Genomic DNA, 21,877 nt, shown 5'->3' on the forward strand with positions numbered 1-21,877 from the left:
CTGATATTAATGGACAACTCACTTCCACATATGCAAAAAGGGTCAAACAGTGGGTCAAAACCTCTGACAGCAGGACCTACATGTGCAAGACCAAATTGTTAGAAACCTAATATTTAAAACAAGAAGTGGAAAGGTGTGTTATTAACTTCAACAAGCCTAATAATTAAAAACAAGCAAACGTGGTCATTTAGACTTGTATTGTGCAAGTCTAAGTACACTAGTTAGTGGCCCTGTTGGATCCATGGGTTAGAGTTAGTTTGAGTTAGTTTGGGATCAAATAGCCCTAAAGTATCCAAACATGAGGGCTAGTTTGAGCTAGTTGCATCAAACCCACCCAAAACAACTATCCCACCCAAGAGGTTTTGATTGGGGCTAGTTCTACTAGTGCATTTATTGTCAATCTAACACTGTCATCCAAACACCTCTTTGGCTAGAGTTTGTTCATTGTTATTTAGGAAACGTAGGATAGCGTAGGATTTATTCTACCTTGACTTGTACTCCAAGACGACCTTGTAGTCCTATATATATATTCCCACGAGGCTCAAGCAATATAATCAACTATTCCACCCATCTCTCTCTCCCTTTTTAACTTTCATGAGCTAGAAACTAATCTAACCTGTAGCTAAGTTAGAGTATCCAAACAGTGCCATTGTTAAATCAAATGGAAAGGCATGTTCTATACTCCCTCCGGTCCTTTTTACTCTCCGTATAAGAATTTTCTGAAGTCAAACTTCATAAATTTTGACCTTATTTATATGAAAAAATATCAACATCTAGCATGCTAAAGTTATACAATATGAAAATTTAATTCATGACACATGTTCTGATATTTATTTAATATTGTGAATGTTGGTATTTTGTTCTATAAAGTTAGTCAACCTTTAAGAGGCCTGATTTTAGACAAATCTTATATGCGAACTAAAAAGACTCGGAGGCAGTACAACATGCTTAACAACAACCAAATATAGTCATTCATAGAGCTATTGTTAAATTTGGTATTGATGAAATTGAACTGCAGAGGTCATACTAGCACATATAGAACATCACATTGTTAATAGCTGAAATAAACAAGGCATACTATGAACAACCAAAGATGGCAATTGAAAATGGACATATGCTAACTACAAACAACCAAACAACCATAACCGTAGAAACAAACAAGTCGTAATGCAAAAAATCTAATATAGCAATAAATACTGGATAGGTTCTCACTACAAAAGGGGTTCGAGAAAACAAATCATGGGTTTCCTCACTTGTCACAGATTGGCTCCTCCTCGTGGTCGTTGTTGATGAGGTCTGACTTGCTAGCTTAGGATCCTAGGCCAGCATCACAGAACGTGTCCTTCAAAAATGACCAAAAGGGGCGTTCATAACGAGCTGCAGGAGATGAGCGGCATGGCAATCGATGGGAGCGACAGTTGTCAAACCCGAAGGGTTGGGGGTGGGTAACTTAACCTGTGAAATAACCCGTGTCAAGATGTCGGTGTCGACGACCTCGATGTCGTAGCCGGCGTCCATGACAGGCCAGAATACTCTAGCCCGCTGATTGAAAGGTTCAATCTAGGTCCAGTCATTGTCGTCAGCTTCCTCGGCGGCCACCTCGCCGACATTGGGCGAAGAGGCCGCGGTAAAGCTCTTTTGGGCCATTCGCTCCTCGAGCTCCCCGAGAAGCATAGCCAGGCTTAGGTTCCGACTCTCTAGAGTGGGGGAGGGGGTGGGGATGGGGATCTCTGGGAAAGGGGGCGTTTTGCACGCGTCATCTAAGAAACTCAGGGAGGAAAGGGTATATATATCGGTAGGTAAGCTGCATGGGCAGACCGGCAGACATTGACGATGGAGGCGGCGGTGGCGACGACCTAGCTAGGTTTGGAGCAAGGGAGGGGTGGTGTGTATGTGTGTGAGCGGGGGATTGGGGTGTGTGTGTGGAGGGGGTCCAAGGTGGTGTTTGAGGAAATGTCACGAGTACTGAAAATTTTACTAGGCGGGGGTAAAATGGCGGGGCTACCAGAAATTTGGATCAAGGGATTGAAGCAAAGCGGGACGGGAGTAAAATGTCGGGGCTACAGAAATTTGGATCTACTGATTGAAGCAGAGCGGGAGTAACATATATCACACACGGTCCAGACATACTAATCGTGTGCTATAAAACAGAAAAACCATCTACACGGACGCGAGTAGATATTTTTGAGATTTTGAGGGAGTAGATATTTTCGAGAGGGGGAGGGAAGCCTCATGGAGCCCAATCTACTTTGATCATGTGGGCGATAGGGGCAGGAGCACGACACATGGGTAGTCCTATGTAATCGTGTCTATTTTGTACCCGATCGTAGACGGTTGCTGCGTCCGACTCATCTGCTGTTTATAAATTTGGCCAAAAAAACACGGGAAAGGGCCAGAACACGAACACACTTGCATGTGGACCAAATATATGTATGAAAAGGGTGGTTTGATGTTCAAATACCCAATGCAAAACTTTGATGTAGCACATGTCACACAAAGCGCATGTTATTATTGCTATCCCCCCCCCCCCCCCGCGCCAAACACACACACACACACTTAGTGTTGCCGGGAGGGGAATCCTAGCTATGAACGCATGTCCCCAAATAGCTAGGTCTGACATCTCACCGTATCGTAACACAAAACCGGACGGACTGCATCAACCCCCCTCCCTCCTTTGCTTCCGATCAAATGTGGACGATATGAGGGACCACCGATGTGTTCTTCTCAGTTACCAAATCACAAATTTGATGTGGCACATGTGCATCGCAATTTAACCGGGAATCCCCGACCCCACGGAGGTTCATCTAGTACGAAGTAGTACTGTGCCCCCCCCCACACACACACACTTTGAGTCGGTGGGAGGGGGCATCTCACCAAGGTGTATTATAAGACTGACCAAGAAGAATCACCACCTTGGTCGTATAACCTCTCTTGTTTTTTGGGTCAAAGTCATGCGTTGACGTTCCACACATGACCCCACAAAATAGGCTAGTTTGTTGCCAATAACCATGCCCCTCTAGTAGTACGTTGAACTTCCCAGTGAACTAGGTTGAACTTCCGCCAACATTGCCCAAATGGGGCTTGCGATAGACCGTTGGAAAGCTATGGAGACCAGTATCATGACCCAACTTAAATTTTTGGCAAAATGTAAGCGGTTTAAGAGCAGTTTTGAAAACCGTTTTTTCTTCACACAAAAAACGTGAATCGTATTTTCGATCGCATTTCTAAACCGTCTATCGGAATGAGGCATATAATATGGCGTTGGAAAGCTTTTGCAAACCCGCTCCTTACACATGTTTAAAGTTTTCACTAATTTCCTATGGTTAAAGCGTAATTTCAAAAAATGTAAAATTTTGCAAACCGAACAGCCGAGTTCGTATTTTTGATGCCATTTCTAAACAGCTAATCCAATTGAGGCATATGATATGGCATTGGAAAGCTTATAACAATGTGCTACTTTTTAATGTTGAAAGTTTTTTCTAATTTTGAACGGTTTAAGAGTAATTTAGAAAACGGTACAAGTCGTACCGAGTTCGTATTTTCGAGCTCATTTTTTAACCGTGCGTCCAAATGCACCAAATGATATGGCGTTGGAAAGCTTGAACAAATGCGAAACTTTTGGTATGTATTGTTTCTCTCAATTCTTTACGGCTTTAAGTTAGTTTAGAAAATGGTGAAAACGTATCTTCGTAGTATTTTCTACAAACTTTATCGGAATGACGCAAATAATATACCGTTGAAAAGCTACGGAAAATGCAAAACTTTTTTATGTTGATTATTTTCTCTGATTCCTAGACGTTTTCAACTAATTGCGAAAATGGCAAGATCATTCGTTCTGTCTTTATCGCGAAACTGATTCTTCGAAAATGCTCCGCGTGAAGAACCGGAACTTCTCGGCACGTGTACTTGAACTTCAATCTATTTTTCACGTGCTTTTTTGGCTCGCAGCTCTCCACCCACTCACCGGAATTGAGCAAGTGATATACCGATGGAAAGCTGCTATAAACACGCAACTTTTCCGTGTTGATCATTTTTTCATACTCTCGACGGTTTTAAAAGTTTTTCATCCAAAATTCATTCAGTGTAGTAACGAGGAAAATCTGAGTTTTCTATAATCATCGAACTTCTTGCTATTTTCACGTTGAAATTCATCAGTGTAGTAACGAAGAAAATCTGAGTTTTCATACCGGAACTTCCTGCTGTTTTCACGTTGAACTTCTTGTTGTTTTCACTCTGACGTATTTTTAATAACGAGGAAAATCTGAGTTTTCTATAATCATCGAACTTCTCCATCTTTTTAATATGGACTTCTTGGTTTTATTTCTTAATCATTTTTATGAATAAAAATATTTTAAAACACCAAAACAACATTTTTGTGTGTGTTTTTGCATTGGTTTGCACATCAAACTGCATCATCTTTAGAAATTGAACTTCTCCTTTTCTTTTTTATTTTCTTTTAACATTGTTTAGCGCGTTGAACCATATCATCTTTAGAAATTTAACTTCTCCTTTCTTTTTATATTCTTCCAACATTGGATTGCACGTCGAACCGCTTCATCTTTAGAAATTGAACTTCTCATTTTCTTTTTGTTTTCTTTCAACATTGGTTTACACATTGAACCGTGTCATCTTTAGAAATTGAACTTCTCCCTTTTTGTTTTCTTGCATGTTTTACCTTGCATGTTTAAATTTATTTTGAACTTGCTGAGATAACTGATACGTCTCCAACGTATCTATAATTTTTGATTGTTCCATGCTATTATATTACCCGTTTTGGATGTTTATGGGCATAACTTTACACTTTTATATCATTTTTGGGACTAACCTACTAACCGGAGGCCCAGCCCGAATTGCTGTTTTTTTGTCTATTTCAGTGTTTCGAAGAAAAGGAATATCAAACGGAGTTCGAATGGAATGAAACCTTCGGGAGCGATCTTTTTGGAACAAACGTGATCCAGGGGACTTGGAGTGGACGTCAAGCAACAGAGCAGGCGGCCACGAGGGTGGCCGGCACGCCCCCGACCCTCGTGGGCCCCTCGAGCGTCCACCGACCTACTTCTTCCTCCTATATATACCCACGTACCCTGAAACCATCAAGGAGCACCATGAAAAACTATTTCCACCGCCGTAACCTTCTGTATCCGCAAGATCTGATCTTGGAGCCTTCGTCGGTGCTCCGCCGGAGGGGGAATCAACCACGGAGGGCCTCTACATCATCTCCAAGGCCCTTCCGATGAGTTGTGAGTAGTTTACCACAGACCTTCGGGTCCATAGTTATTAGCTAGATGGCTTCTTCTCTCTCTTTGAATCTCAATACAAAGTTCTCCTCGATCTTCTTGGAGATCTATTTGATGTAACTCTTTTTGCGGTGTGTTTGTCGAGATACTATGAATTGTGGGTTTATGATCAATTTATCTATGATAAATATTTGAATCTCCTCTGAATTATTTTATGTGTGATTAAGTTATCTTTGCAAGTCTCTTCGAATTATCAGTTTGGTTTGGCCTACTAGATTGATTTTTCTTGCAATGAAAGAAGTGCTTAGCTTTGGGTTCAATCTTGCGGTGTCCTTTCCCAGTGACAGCAGGGGCAACAAGGCACGTATTGTATTGTTGCCATCGAGGATAAAAATATGGTGTTTATATCATATTGCATGAGTTTATCCCTCTACATCATGTCATCTTTCTTAATGCGTTACTCTGTTCTTTATGAACTTAATACTCTAGATGCATGCTGGATAGCGGTCGATGTGTGGAGTAATAGTATTAGATGTAGGTAGGAGTTGGTCTACTTGTCACGGACGTGATGCCTATATATATGATCATGCCTAGATAATCTCATAATTATTTGCTTTTCTATCAATTGCTCGACAGTAATTTGTTCACCCACCGTAATACTTATGCTATCTTGAGAGAAGCCACTAGTGACACCAATGGCCCCGGGTCTATATTTTATCATATAATCTTTCAATCTACTTTTATTTGCATCTTTACTTTTCCTATCTATATCATAAAAATATCAAAAATATTTATCTTATCATATTATCTCTATCAGATCTCACTTCCGCAAGTGGTCGTGAAGGGATTGACAACCCCTTTATTGCGTTGGTTGCGAGGTTCTTGTTTGTTTGTGTAGGTGTGTGGGACTTCTGAGGAGCCTCCTACTAGATTGATACCTTGATTCTCAAAAACTGAGGGAAATACTTACGCTACTATTGTTGCATCACCCTTTCCTCTTCAAGGAAAACCAACCGCAAGCTCAAGACGTAGCAAAGAAAGATTTCTGGCGCCGTTGCCGGGGAGATCTTCGCTCAAGTCAAGACATACCAAGTACCCATCACAAACTCATCTCCCTCGCATTACATTATTTGCCATTTGCCTCTCGTTTTCCTCTCCCCCACTTCACCCTTACCATTTTATTCGCCCTCTCTTTCCCAACCTCCTCTCTCTCTCTTTCGCTTGCCTTTTTGTTTGCTTGGGTGTTGGATTGCTTGTCACGATGGTGCAAGATAATACCAAATTGTGTGATTTTTCCAATACCAGTAATAATGATTTCCTTAGTACTCTGATTGCTCCTCTTAATGATGTTGGGTCTTTTGAAATCAATGCTGCTATGCTGAATCTTGTTATGAAAGATCAATTCTCCGGCCTTCCTAGTGAAGATGTCGCTACCCATCTAAACAACTTTGTTGATTTGTGTGAGATGCAAAAGAAGAAAGATACGGATAATGATATTGTTAAATTGAAGTTATTTCTGTTTTCACTTAGAGATCGTGCTAAAGTCTGGTTTTCGTCTTTGCATATGAATAGTATTGATTCATGGAATACGTGCAAAGATGCTTCTATCTCTAAGTATTTTCCACCCGCTAAGATCATCTCTCCTAGGAACGATATTATGAATTTTAAACAACTTGATCATGAGCATGTTGCCCAATCTTGGGAAAGAATGAAAGTGATGATTCGCAATTGCCCTACTCATGGTTTGAATTTATGGATGATCATACAAAACTTTTATGCCAAATTGAATTTTGCTTCTAGAAATCTTTTAGATTCGGCCGCGGGAGGCACTTTTATGGAAATCACCTTAGGAGAAGCTACTAAACTCCTTGAAAACATTATGGCTAATTATTCTCAATGACACACTGAAAGATCTACTAGTAAAAAAGTGCATGCTATAGAAGAAATTAATGTTTTGAGTGGAAAGATGGATGAACTTGTGAAATTGTTTGCTACCAAGAGTGCTCCTATTGAGCCCAATGATATGCCTTTGTCTACTTTGATTGAGAATAATAATGAATCTATGGGTGTGAATTTTGTTGGTAGGAATAATTTTGGTAACAATGCTTATAGAGGAAACTTTAATTCTAGACCGTTCCCTAGTAATTCCTCTAATAATTATGGAAATTCCTACAATAATTCTTATGGTAATTTTAATAAGATGCCCTCTGATTTTGAGAATAGCATTAAAGAATTTATGATCTCTCAAAAGTATTTTAATGCCTTGCTTGAAGAAAAATTGCTTAAAGTTGATAATTTGGCTAGGAACGTTGATAGACTTTCGCTTGATAGACTCCTCCTAAGCATGATATCAATGAGTCTCTCAAAGCTATGAGAATTTCCATTGATGAGTGCAAAGAAAGAACCGCTAGATTGCGTGCTAAGAACGATTTCTTTGTAAAAGCATGTTCTTCTAGTTTCCATGGAAATAATGATGAAGATCTAAAAGTTATTGATGTGTCCCCTATTAAATATTTGTTTTGCAATATGAATCCTAATAATGATGGGACTGGAGATGAGTCAACTTTAGTTAAAAGGCGTCCCAATGATTCGGAGTTTTTAGATCTTGATGCTAAATTTGGTAAAAGTGGGATTGGAGAGGTCAAGACTTTAAATAGCATTGAACCCACTATCTTGGATTTCAAGGAATTTAATTATTATAATTGTTCTTTAGTAGATTGTATTTCCTTGTTGCAATACGTGTTGTATTCTCCTCATGCTTATAGTCAAAATAAAGCTTTTACCAAACATATTGTTGATGCCTTGATGCAATCCTATGATGAAAAACTTAATTTGGAAGTTTATATACCTAGAAAACTTTATGATGAGTGGGAACCTACTATAAAGATTAAAATTAAAGATCATGAGTGTTATGCTTTATGTGATTTGGGTGCTAGTGTTTCCACGATTCCGAAAACTTTATGTGATATTCTAGGTTTCCATGATCTTGATGATTGCTCTTTAAATTTGCACCTTGCGGATTCTACCATTAAGAAACCTACGGAAAGGATCAATGATGTTCTTATTGTTGCAAATAGGAATTATGTGCCCGTAGATTTTATCTTTCTTGATATAAATTGTAATCTTTCATGTCCTATTATTCTTGGCAGACCTTTCCTTAGAACGATTGGTGCAATTATTGATATGAAGGAAGTGAATATTAGATTCCAATTTCCATTAAGGAAAGGCATGGAGCACTTCCCAAGAAAGAAAATTAAATTACCTTATGAATCTATCATGTGAGCTACTTATGAATTGAGTGCCCAAGATGGCACTACTTAGATCTATCCTCGCTTTTATGCCTAGATAGGGGCGTTAAACGATAGCCCTTGTTGGGAGGCAACCCAATTTTATCTTTGTTTTTTGTTTTTACTTCTGTTTAGTAATACATTTTTCATCTACCTTGTGTTTAGATATGTTTTTATGTTTTAATTAGTGTTTGTGCCAAGTAGAACCTATAGGATATGGTGATAGTTAATTTGATTCTGCTGAAAAACAGAAACTTTGCGCGCACAAAAATAATTTTAGTAATTCACAGAAACGTGATTTTGCATTGATTCTTTTTGCTGTAGATCAACAGACAAATTTGGAAGGACTTCCTATTTTGGTAGGACTTTTAGAGTTCTAGAAGTGTTTGAGAGTTACAGATTTCTCCAGACTGTTCTGTTTTTGACAGATTCTGTTTTTCGTGTGTTGTTTGCTTATTTTGATGCATCTATGGCTAGTATTAAGTAGTATGAACCATAGATAAGTTGTAATACAGTAGGTTTAACACCAATATAAATAAATAATGATTTCATTACAGTACCTTATGTGGTGGTTTTTCTTTCTTGCACTAACGGAGCTTATGAGATTTCCAGTTGAGTTTTGTGTTGTGAAGTTTTCAAGTTTTGGGTAAAGATTTGATGTACTTTGGAATAAGGAGTGGCAAGAGCCTAACATTGGGGATGACCATGGCACCCCAAGATATTCAAGGATAACCAAAAGCCTAAGCTTGGGGATGCCCCGGAAGGCATCCCCTCTTTCGTCTTCATCTATCGGTAACTTTACTTGGAGTTATATTTTTATTCGCCACATGATATGTGTTTTGCTTGGAGTGTCTTGTATGATATTAGTCTTTGCATTTTAGTTTACCACAATCATACTTTCTGTACACACCTTTTGGGAGAAGCCCACTTGATTAGAATTTATTAGAATACTCTATGTGCTTTACTTATATCTTTTAAGCTAGATAGTTTTTGCTCTGGTACTTCACTTAAATATTTTAGAGCACGGCGGTGGCTTAATTTTGAAGAAATTGTTGATCTATCATGCTTCACTTATATTATTTTGAGAGTCTTTTAGAACAGCATGGTATTTTCTATGGTTATAAAATCGGTCCTAGAATGATGGGCATCCAAGTTGCGTATAACAAAAACTATCATAGGAAGTGAATTGGATGCTATGCTCAATTTAATACTTGATAATTGTTTTGAGATATGGAGGTAATGATATTAGAGTCATGCTAGTGGGGTGATTATGAATTTAAAGAATGCTTGTGTTGAAGTTGGCAAGTCCCGTAGCATGCTCGTATGGTAACCGTTGTGTAACAAATTTGAAACATGAGGTGTTCTTAGATTGTGCATCCTTATGAGTGGCGGTCGGGGATGAGCGATGGTCTTTTCCTACCAATCTATCCCCCTAGGAGCATGCGCGTAGTGCTTGGTTTTTGATGACTTGTAGATTTTTGCAATAAGTATATGAGTTCTTTATGACTAATGTTGAGTCCATGGATTATACGCACTCTCACCCTTCCATCATTGCTAGCCTCTTCGGTACCGTGCATTGCCCTTTCTCACCTTGAGAGTTGGTGCAAACTTCGCGGGTGCATCCAAAACCCGTGATACGATACGCTCTATCACACATAAACCTCCTTATATCTTCCTCAAAATAGCCACCATACCTACCTATTATGGCATTTCCATAGCCATTCGGAGATATATTGCCATGCAACTTTCCACCATACCGTTCATCATCATGACACGCATTATCATTGTCATATTTCCTTGCATGATCATGTAGTTGACATCGTATTTGTGGCAAAGCCACCATGCATAATTTTTCATACATGTCACTCTTGATTCATTGCCCATCCCGGTACACCACCGGAGGCATTCATATAGAGTCATATCTTGTTCTAGTTTTGAGTTGTAACTCATGAGTAGTAAATAAATAGAAGTGTGATGATCATCATTATTAGAGCATTGTCCCAAAAAAGAAAGGCAAAAAAGAAAGGCCCAAAAAAAAGGAAAATAAAAAAGGGGAAATGTTACTATCCTTTTCCACACTTGTGCTTCAAAGTAGCTCCATGTTCTTCATATAGATAGTTTCATATGTTGTCACTTTCATATACTAGTGGGAATTTTTCATTATAGAACTTGGCTTGTATATTCCTGCGATGGGCTTCCTCAAATGCCCTAGGTCTTCGTGAGCAAGCAAGTTGGATGCACACCCACTAGTTTCTTTTGTTGAGCTTTCATACATTTATATCTCTAGTGCATCTGTTGCATGGCAATCCCTACTCCTCATGTTGACATCAATTGATGGGCATCTCCATAGCCCGTTGATTATCCTCGTTAACATGAGACTTTCTTCCTTTTTGTCTTCTCCATGCAGCCTCCATCATCATATTCTATTCCACCCATAGTGCTATATCCATAGCTCACGCTCATGTATTGCGTGAAAGTTGAAAAAAGTTTGAGATTACTAAAGTATGAAACAATTGCTTGGCTTGTCATCGGGGGTGTGCAAGATGAGAGCATTCTTGTGTGACGAAAATGGAAGCATGACCAAACTATATGATTTTGTAGGGATGAACTTTCTTTAGCCATGTTATTTTGAGAAGACATGATTGCTTTGATTAGTATGCTTGAAGTATTACTATTTCTTATGTCAATATGAACTTTTATTCTGAATCATTTGGATCTGAACATTCATACCACAATAAAGAAAATTACATTGAGAATTATGCTAGGTAGCATTCCACATCAAAAATTCTATTTTTATCATGTACCTACTCGAGGACGAGCAGGAATTAAGCTTGGGGATGCTTGATACGTCTCCAACGTATCTATAATTTTTGATTGTTCCATGCTATTATATTACCCTTTTTGGATGTTTATGGGCTTTACTTTACACTTTTCTATCATTTTTGGGACTAACCTACTAACCGGAGGCCCAGCCCGAATTGCTGTTTTTTTGTCTATTTCAGTGTTTCAAAGAAAAGGAATATCAAACGGAGTCCAAACGGAATGAAACTTTCGGGAGCGATCTTTTTGGAACAAACATGATCCAGGGGACTTGGAGTGGACGTCTAGCAACAGAGCAGGCGGCCACGAGGGTGGCCGGCGCGCCCCCGACCCTCGTGGGCCCCTCGAGCGTCCACCGACCTACTTCTTCCTCCTGTATATACCCATGTACCCTGAAACCATCAAGGAGCACCATGAAAAACTATTTCCACCGCTGTAACCTTCTCTATCCGCAAGATCTGATCTTGGAGCCTTCGTCGGCGCTCCGCCGGAGGGGGAATCGACCACGGAGGGCCTCTACATCATCTTCAAGGCCCTTCCGATGAGTTGTGGGTAGTTTACCACAGACCTTCGGGTCCATAGTTATTAGCTAGATGGCTTCTTCTCTCTCTTTGAATCTCGATACAAAGTTCTCCTCGATCTTCTTGGAGATCTATTGGATGTAACTCTTTTTGCGGTGTGTTTGTCGAGCTCCGATGAATTGTGGTTTTATGATCAAGTTTATCTATGAGAAATATTTGAATCTCCTCTGAATTCTTTTATGTGTGATTAAGTTATCTTTGCAAGTCTCTTTGAATTATCAGTTTAATTTGGCCTACTAGATTGATTTTTCTTGCAATGGGAGAAGTGCTTAGCTTTGGGTTCAATCTTGCGGTGTCCTTTCCTAGTGACAGCAGGGGCTGCAAGGCACGTATTGTATTGTTGCCATCGAGGATAAAAAGATGGGGTTTATATCATATTGCATGAGTTTATCCCTCTACATCATGTCATCTTTCTTAATGCCTTACTCTGTTCTTTATGCACTTAATACACTAGATGCATGTTGGATAGCGGTCGATGTGTGGAGTAATAGTAGTAGATGCAGGCAGGAGTCGGTCTACTTGTCACAGACGTGATGCCTATATAGATGATCATGCCTAGATAATCTCATAATTATTCGCTTTTCTATCAATTGCTCGACAGTAATTTGTACACCCACCGTAATACTTATGCTATCTTGAGAGAAGCCAGTAGTGAAACCTATCGCCCCCGGGTCTATCTTTTATCATATAAGCTTTCAGTCTACTATTATTTGCATCTTTACTTTTCCTATGTATATCATAAAAATACCAAAAATATTTATCTTATCTTATTATCTCTATCAGATCTCACTTTCGCAAGTGGCCGTGAAGGGATTGACAACCCCTTTATTGCGTTGGTTGCAAGGTTCTTATTTGTTTGTGTAGGTGCGTGGGACTTCTGAGGAGCCTCCTACTGGATTGATACCTTGGTTCTCGAAAACTGAGGGAAATACTTACGCTACTATTGCTGCATCACCCTTTCCTCTTCAAGGAAAACCAATGCAAGCTCAAGACGTAGCAATAACACACTTGACCTTCTCGAACACAACATTTTGAGCTTCGCAAAACATAAATTAAAGCCAAACTTTTGACCTACAGAGCGTGTATAATTTTCTCCACTTTTGCAAGAATAAGCGCTGAATCGCCCCGTTAGTTTGACTTGAACTTCTGCTGCACATGAATAAGCTGTTGAAAATATACAACTTTCCTGCTCCGTTATTTAAATTTGAACTTCTAGTTTTTTAAGAAACGGGATTTTTTTAAACTTTTTTACTTGTTCCTTTTATTCTAATTTGAACTTCTAGTTTTTTATAACGGGGATTTTTTTCATAAATTCTTTTGAAATGTTCCTCTTTTTAATTTGGACTTCTCCGTTTTTTTACAAACGATAAAAATCCATTTTTATAATGGGTTTTGTAGTACTTTTTTATTTGAACTTATTGCTCAGTTTTTTACAAGGTGAACCTCTCTCTTAAGAATTTTTGAACTTCCCCTGACAGAGCACTTGAACTTCTTTCAACAAACCTCTTAAGCTTTTATTTCTCTATACTTTTATTCTCACCTGAAATGCATTCCTTGCAGTACTTGAATTTCTCGTTGTTTTCACTAAATTTGGGAGAATTCTGTGATGGCTCTTTTTGAACTTTTGTGGCGGTTCTTTTTGAACTTCACTCTGCTTTTGACGTGTTTTTTGTGCCCGTAACTCCCAAAACACTTACCGAAATTAAGTGAATGATATACTGATGGAAAGCTGTTGAAAACACACAACTTTCCTATGTTAATCAGTTTTTCATACTCGCGATGGTTCAAAAGAATTTTTTGAATATATAAAAACATGTTTTAAATGGTATACATGAAAATTTTAAACCGTTCATCGAAATGTAGCACATAATATATCGTTCAAAAGCTTATGAATAGCAGCAAGTTTTCCATGTAGACGGGTGTTACAAATTCGTTGTCGTTTGAGAGTAGTTTTTAAAATGGCAAAACAACATCGTTATTTGCCTTTTTTCAACATGTAAATGAACGACGAACGTCTCGCACATGAATTTTGAACTATGCTAGGAGGAGCGCGTGAACTTCTTGCAGCAAACCTTTTAAGTTTTTTGTTTTCTATTCTTATATTCTTATCTGACACACATTCCGTGTAGTAGTTGAACTTCCCGCCGTTTTCACCTTGAACTTCTGTCACGCATTTTTGTTCAACATCTCTCACAAGAATTTTTGAACTTTCTCGGGCCGAGCACTTGAACTACTAGCAACAAAAAATTTAGCCTTTGCTTTTCCCTTCTTTTTTCCATACAATGCACACTATGTAGTACGCGAACTTCTGGCAGTTATCAATCTGAACTTCTCTCGGTTACTCGAAAATATCTGAGTTTTTATAAATATTGAACCGCACTGCTACCTCCTTCCATATATATAGGGCCTAATACATTGAGGTTGCCTTTGACTATTGATAAGATTATATAATATATAAGAATTATAATGTGAAAATTATATTATTACAAGCTCTTCCACATACAAATTTGATGGTGTGCTTTGTGTAACATGTGATCAAAGTTAGTCTCAAAAAACGCGTTAGGCCCTATATACATGGAAGGAGGGAGTACCTTTTTTATTTGAACTTCATTGTGTATTTTTAGAAATTTCAAAATTGGAGGTTTTTTAGAAACATCGAACTTCTTTGTTATTTGAAATGGAACTTATTGGTTTTATTCTTTAGTAACTAGAAAAATCCGATTTTTCAAACAAACATCGAATCGCTCACTTTTTAAAATTTGAATATTCGGATATTTAAAAAAAGGAGGAAATCCATGAACTTTTTAAAGTGCTCGATTTTTTTAATTTGACTTTCTTGGTTTTGGAATAAACATTTTTTGAACTTCTATGTTATTTAAATTTGAACTTCTCTAATTTTTTAGTAAAATATAGAAACACCATTTTTTATAAACTTTTCAAAGTGCTCGATTTTTTTATTTTTGAGCTTCCTGGTTTATTCTATTGTAATGAGGAAACTCACAGGGTTGTAATAAACATCAAACCACTCCGTTATTTAATTTGAACTTCTATTTTTCTAGGAACCGGGAAAATTTGTTATTTAGTTTTTCCGAACTGGTTAGTTATTTTAATTTTAACTTCTTTGTTTTTCTCAATAACAATGGAAAAAACGTTTCTTATAAACATTGAACCGTTCTGCTTTTTTATGTGAACTTCTAGGTTTCTTTGAAATGGGAATAATCTGATTATTTTAAAAAGAATATCGAACCGCTTTGTTATTTTAACTTGAGCTTCTAGATTTTTTTAAACATGAAAACCAAATTATTTTAGCACTTGACCCCCCTTTTTTGTCACTAGCAAAGTGTTCATGTAGATACTATTGTCTCGTAGGTATTAACACAAGCAGCTTGTGTACTGTGAAGGACATCCATGCACAAGGCACTCGAATCAGAATAGTAATAAAATAATTTGGATGCAAATCAAGTGAAAAAAATAAATTGTTGATAGATAAGGTCATGCGTCCATTTACCCACAATGAAATAGTACTAATGAGTATAAAGTAATTTCACAAATCTGTACCATAGCATGGATCTCCCATGGATATGTTCAATGGTAGTACTCAGTGAAGAATGCATAACAAAAACTGTAAAAGAGATCAACAGTGGTTAAGCGATAAAGATGCAAGCTTTTTCCATGATTGCACTGCACATGTTCAGAGATTTTTCACCAGCAGTGTGCTGCTGTTGAACCTTTGGCATTCCTTATAGAAATGAGCTTGAACCCCTGGAAACTTGTGAGATATGAACGCATCTCTTGAAATCCATCGACTGGTTAAGAACAATTCCTGGGATCCTCCCACATCGTGCATAAAAGTTGGCCTTCGGTATTTAGTAATAATATTATGGGAATCCTTCTTCAATCACCATCAACATGGTTGTCCCTGTAGGTCACCTATCAATTTAAGATTCTGAACATACTAGCTTAGGCAAAGTGTGCACGAGCTACTGAAGAAACTGAAGATTGTTGGCAAACAACATAAGGCAGTAAAGGTTGTTTTTGTACTTCTCGTTTATTTTATTCTGAACTTGTGATTTATTTACTTTTTGCAGGGTGCGGTGCGACTACGGATGCTGTGAGGACGGGCTTCGCCCCTCAGGTAGCTGTGTCCTCCACTACTTAGGACAGCAGGCAGGGGAGGAAGGAGGGACAGACCTGACATCAAGCACTAGTAAGTTTTTAAATATAGTGGACATCCTACTTATAAGCTCAGGAAAAAAAGCACATCAGACTATGTACGTCACAGTGCAAAGCAAAGGAAAATCAAAGTGAACGCTTAGTTACAAAAGTTTCCTTACAAGCATTAACGCTAAAGCGAGGAAATAGCTACAGACTCACGTAGCAAACGGGCAAAACACATGGGAACATACGCATTTTACATTGACCCTTTGTACGTTCACTGTGTGCAAAAAGAACAGAAAAATTAAAGTAAGTTATCATAAGCATAAAACAAATAGGTAGAGGGCACACTATCAATTGGGGAAATTTCTGAATCTTCTGTACACAATCTTGAACAAAGAATTAATTACTGATTTTTATAGTACAAACTTCTGAATCTTATTCTGGCACACCAGCACCTGTACATACTTGAGATTTAGGAGAGAACGAACGAGTTGAACAAACAATTAATTTTCACATACAAATTTCCAAATCTTCTGTATAAACTTGAACAAACAAGCCAGCAAAAAGACAGAGAGCATAACAGCAGCATTTATATGTGAGATTTAGGAAAATGAACTAGAAAACGAACTAGCAAAAAGACAGAGAGCACAACACCCGCGGGATGTGGCACATGGATAGGGAAGCTGCGCATGGTGTGAGAGATGCCGGGGAAGGTCGATGAGACGTATCGAAGAAAGTCGGCGATAGATGCCCATGCAGGTCACGCACGAGGGGTGGCGACCCCATGGCCAGCTTGCATCTAGGCGCGACGTCCAGGCAGCAGCCTGAGCTAACGCCAAGGGTGGGACGACTGGGCGACAAAGGGATGGGAGCTGGCTTTAGCGAGCTGGCTACAGGAGTTGAACGGCGTGGAGGGGCTATATTGAACTGCTGCATCCCCTCGTACCCGTCGGCAGAGGTCCCCGTGCAGAGGTCGGTGAAAAGGCGAAGCCCTTCATCGCCGGAGCTATTGCCGGCAGTGACGCGCCGAAGCGGGGGCAGCAACTCATGGCAGGGCGGAGGGCGGCTCCGGCAGTGGCGGATCACGCGGGGTGGATGGGGGCATTTGCTACGGATCTCACGGGGTGGGATGGGGGCAGCCACTGCACCGGTCGGGGACGAAGAGCTGCCACCGTCATGGAAGGAAGGGGAAGGGAGGCCGCTGCTGCGATTGAAGCAGGGGGAGGACGCGGCGGAGGCGCGGTTGGTGGCCGGGGCCACGATGGCGGTGGTGAGCACAGGTGGCGGTGGCGGCAGGATCCTGGGGCGGCGGCAGCATCTCCGGTTGGGGGCAGGGCGGTGGCCGCATCTCCGGTTGAGGGCAAGGTAGTGGCAGCGGCGCCTGTTGGGGGTGGAGCGGCGAGCACGTCGCTGGTTGGGTCAGGAGGAGCGGCAGGCGGGGGATTAGAATCGGGGAAGGTCGAGCTTGGTTGGGCTTTTTCTTACTAGTCCGGGAGTTCGAGAACATCCCATCGGGCCCTATGTAGGCCTGACGTGATCCGAATAGTTATTTTAATCTTGGAATTAGAATAGTGCTACTATATATATATATATCCTACAAGCAGTGGTAGTTATTACCATTTGCGTTTTGTATGTTGTATGTAATATCTATCGAAACCGAGAGTATGTACATGTAGTATGTAGTATATAACAATGATTAGGTAGTATATATACAAATTTCTAGGGCGTATGTACCATTTTTTGAGTATGCTTTTTTTACGTACAAATATATACGTATTTCACAAATATAACAAAAACTATGGGCTCATATGCAATTTTTTCATGTAACTTGTTTTGAAATATCTTAGATATAGTATATGAACATATTTAAAATAATAAAGTAGTATATATAGTACCACATGGTAGTATATGAGACATGTGGGGTAACTACCACCGGGTGGTAGGATGGATTTTCCCTATATATATATATATATATATATATATATATATATATATATAGGGTCGCGCTATTCGTCATCCAGGATGAAGAATTGTTATTCCTCACCCCAGCCGAACCACACATCAGGCGGTGAAAAAACAAAGTATGAAACATAAATTTACCTCACGCATTGCTAGCTCTTACAGCATGGAGACCCTGTGCGCAAAAGAAAAAAGCGAGGTAAATTTACCTCTTCTCTCTCCTACCGAACTAATCGGGAGAAAACCAACTCTACAGATCGTGGGAGGGCTATGCTATTTCCCGCACCATCTACCTACGCTGCCCGACCTGTTCGACACGCAGCCATGGCGGTTCCCCTTCTCTGTAGGCTAACAGAGCAGGCCACTCCATCCAAGCGGGCACGAGCCGGCTGCGGTGGCTCTGCGGTGGCTCTACTGAAGTGACGGCGCCAAGTTGGATCGCGATTTCGGCGGCGGAGCGGCGCTCGGCCGCGGCGAGGTGCTCCATGAGCTCGATAAGTTTCTTATCTCTCTTCTTCCATCCTCGTATCCTTGATTGATCCTCGCCTCCCTGATTGATTTGGGCCCATTGATCTGGGTTGTTTTTTCATTGACTAGGTATGAATATGATTGACATACTTTTCAAGTTTGGTCACTGGCTCCCTGCACGCGCCCATGAGCTCAAGCCCCGCCCCTTACCTCCCTCTAACTTGGCCGCCTCCATGCCGTGGTAAAATCCCTTCCTATTTTTGATATACTGAAGTTTGTTTGTGTCGGCAGAATTTGTGTGTTTTGAGTTTGGCATCTAAATGGGGGTGGTAAGTTGTGATGGGGAAATTACTTGTCAGGGAATCACTTGGCCTTGTTGTAGTGAGAGCAGAACGAAATGACCATGTTATATGAAATTATACTGCTTATGCTAAGGTTATAGTATTAGACCAAGTCGATTCTTTTTAAAATTAGTGACAAATCAGTAGCTCATTTTGTTGTGGAAGCACAGTTTAACATTCAGTTAGTTTTTTTTTGTTGTTTAGAATTTTTGACATCATGTCTGAAGACTAAATTGATATTGGTTCATATAAATGACCGTGTTGCTGCTAATCTCAGGCCATCCAGGCAAGACATAGCTTCTAGTTTTTCGGCATTAGTGCACGCTTGAAGCACTCTCCCTGTAGAAAGCAGAACCTTTCCAGTTATCTTGTAAAACCATCCCCACACTCGCAACTCCTGTTGCCCTGATGATAGAGCCATGAGCCATCCACATTGATTTTGACCCAGTTCATTCCGGCGGCTTCCAGCCAGATCAATTATGTACTCATCCACTCACCTCTTTCTTTCATGAGTAATTAACTGGTATATTGTTGCATGTATTATTGCAGTGGGCAAGTGCAGAAAAGTTATGGTCTATTTGGCGTGACGAGGTTGAGGGAAATGTGTTGCAAACTATGATGTTCTCTTAACATCCAATTGATTTGGTCATAGAACTCGGCCGCCACTCCACAATTGCATATGGTGGTTGCGAACAAACTTATTTGTACAATAAAGAAGCTAATATGTTTAATCTTGTTAGATACACTTGCGGAATGCAGAAGCAGCTTCATCATTGTCTTTCTATATTTGGTATTTTCTGACATGAACTATTGCATCTACTGAGGTAATTTCGTTGGGAAGCTTGCCAGACTATCACAAAGTTCCTTTGTAGCTCAGGCTACACAGACTATACGCTAGGCTCTCTACCGTATGCAACAGTATTTTTATCAGTCTACAAACTAGTACTTAGAATTCTTCTATTTGGAAATAACAAACAAAGGCAAACTTTATTTCTTTTCTGAAATTGTGTTCTGCATGTTCATCATATATCACAGGTTCATTTATGGAGTTCTTGAAAGAAAAAAGGTACTGATTGTGTGTGCAACTCTGCATTACATGATTTAAAATGTTGTTGCTTATATCAATAAGATTTTGGTCAAGAAATAAAAAAGAACAGACATAATTGTCAATACGCCGGGCTTTGTTTTGGAATTAAATGCTTTAGATCTTGGATGCCGCTTTTATATCCTTTGTTGTGTTCAATCAGGTTTTATTAGATGATCAATTAATCTTTGGTTGCGTCTCAGAAAAAATGATCTTTAGTTTGACATAGTGTCATCGGGTTGCAACTGAACATGACACGAAACTGTTGTTCAAGGTGTTAATGATCTTCTGTCAGATTTGTATATTAACAGATTTGCTTGTTAAAATCTTGTCAAGTTTCTTTGTGACAGTTACAGTTAAGCACATTTCCAAATATATTCTCTTGATACGAAAGGCATACAGGAAAGAGATCAAATTTTCATTATCATTCTCGTGTAGCTTTGTGCATACTTTTTGTTTAGCCGTTGGTGAAATCTGCAAGCTTTCATTGTAGGTGGTAATTGAATCAAGCAATTCAGTATGAACTAATAGAGGGCAGGGGGTTCTACAGATGGAGCAGCATCAAGGACTGTGCCGTGAGGAAGCACGTGGAGTGGAGTCATGGCAGCGCCGTGATTCTCATTTAACCAATGAGAACAAACACAACCACAACCACGTCCAGCCCCCGACCTATTGATGCTCACCGTGAATTCAGTAAAGCTTAACTGAAGCTACCAATGCCAGAAGAATATAGATGAACTCTAAATTATTATGCCATGGATGGAACATGTCATTCAGCTGGTTTTGGTTATTCAGTCTCACAAAAGATTTGGATGTAAGTGAAATTTGTACCAGGAAGACAAAGATAACATTACCTGTCGTTTTCATGATGTATAGTGAATACTTGATCTGGGCTGCAACACATTTACCTTATGAATTATTCTGTCGATAAAATCGTGCTTCTCAAATTTCCTTGTATAAGTGGAAGTTTTTCCTTCTAATTTGTGTATGTTTTCAGAAGATTGCGATAGGATTGTCAATAAGTGTTATGTTAAGTGAATCTGAGAAAAATCATGATGATTCCTAGTTTTGGATTCCTGCTCTGCATCTTCCTCCAATGTATTGCACAACACTTGTCTACTAGAGTAGATCATCACAACGTGTGTTCACCTCGTTAGCTCTAGAACACTCACGGAAAGATTCCTCATAGCTCTAGATCACACACAGAAAGATTCCTCATTAGCTCTAGATCACACACAGAACGATTCCTCATTAGCTCAAGATCACACATAGAAAGATTCCTTAGCATTGTTGCCCAGACGACAAGAAATAAAAATTACTGGAATAGTGCATCACACGAAATCAGAACAACTCGGGAAGCAGTCATATTTCATGACATGCCTAGGTAGGTTTACAATGAAGAAAGACGATGTGAGTTCATAACACATAAATCATAAAACAACATATTCAATACGCTGCTTGACAAAGTAGCATCTAAAAAGATCAATATCTATAGACAACTATCTTTCTGTAGCGAAAACTCTCCCGTTGATCTCGAGATGGGCATTGGTTTTTGGCGAAAACTGGGGACATTTATATTTCAAATTAGAGGCTGCAAAATCCCTACAGTTTCTGCAAAGATGTATTTCCAGTTAGCCTTGGCAACATCCTTGTCTGGATGACCCCACAGATTCAGCAACATTGAACATATAAACCCTCAAGAACTCCTAGGCAGGACCAAGCTAGCCACATCGCCCCATAAATCGCTGCTGCCACCGCTTGTAAATTTCGTGCCCCGCCAAGGGTGTTTTAGTAATTTCACGTACAGGCAAGTACAGGTGTATAAAACTCACCCGCTGCAATGGAGAAACCCTGGGCGTCGCCCGCCCCCGTGCGAGAGCGGCCTAACCCGCGTCCCCCCAAGCCCCCCCTTGCCACCGCCACCCCTCCCCTCTGCCCCGTG

At 39.7% G+C, this 21,877-nt stretch overlaps 1 long non-coding RNA gene across 1 annotated transcript; it reads left to right on the forward strand.

Moving 5' to 3' along the window:
- The first annotated feature begins 18,116 nt into the window (after positions 1-18,116).
- Positions 18,117-20,915, forward strand: LOC123044859 (uncharacterized). The gene is made up of 2 exons (XR_006420584.1): positions 18,117-18,751; positions 19,401-20,915. It is a non-coding gene; the product is annotated as an uncharacterized lncRNA (long non-coding RNA).
- Positions 20,916-21,877: the final 962 nt, after the last annotated feature.

The sequence above is a fragment of the Triticum aestivum genome, chromosome 2B (assembly GCF_018294505.1).
Source record: "Triticum aestivum cultivar Chinese Spring chromosome 2B, IWGSC CS RefSeq v2.1, whole genome shotgun sequence".
NCBI classification, from domain to species: Eukaryota; Viridiplantae; Streptophyta; class Magnoliopsida; order Poales; family Poaceae; genus Triticum; species Triticum aestivum.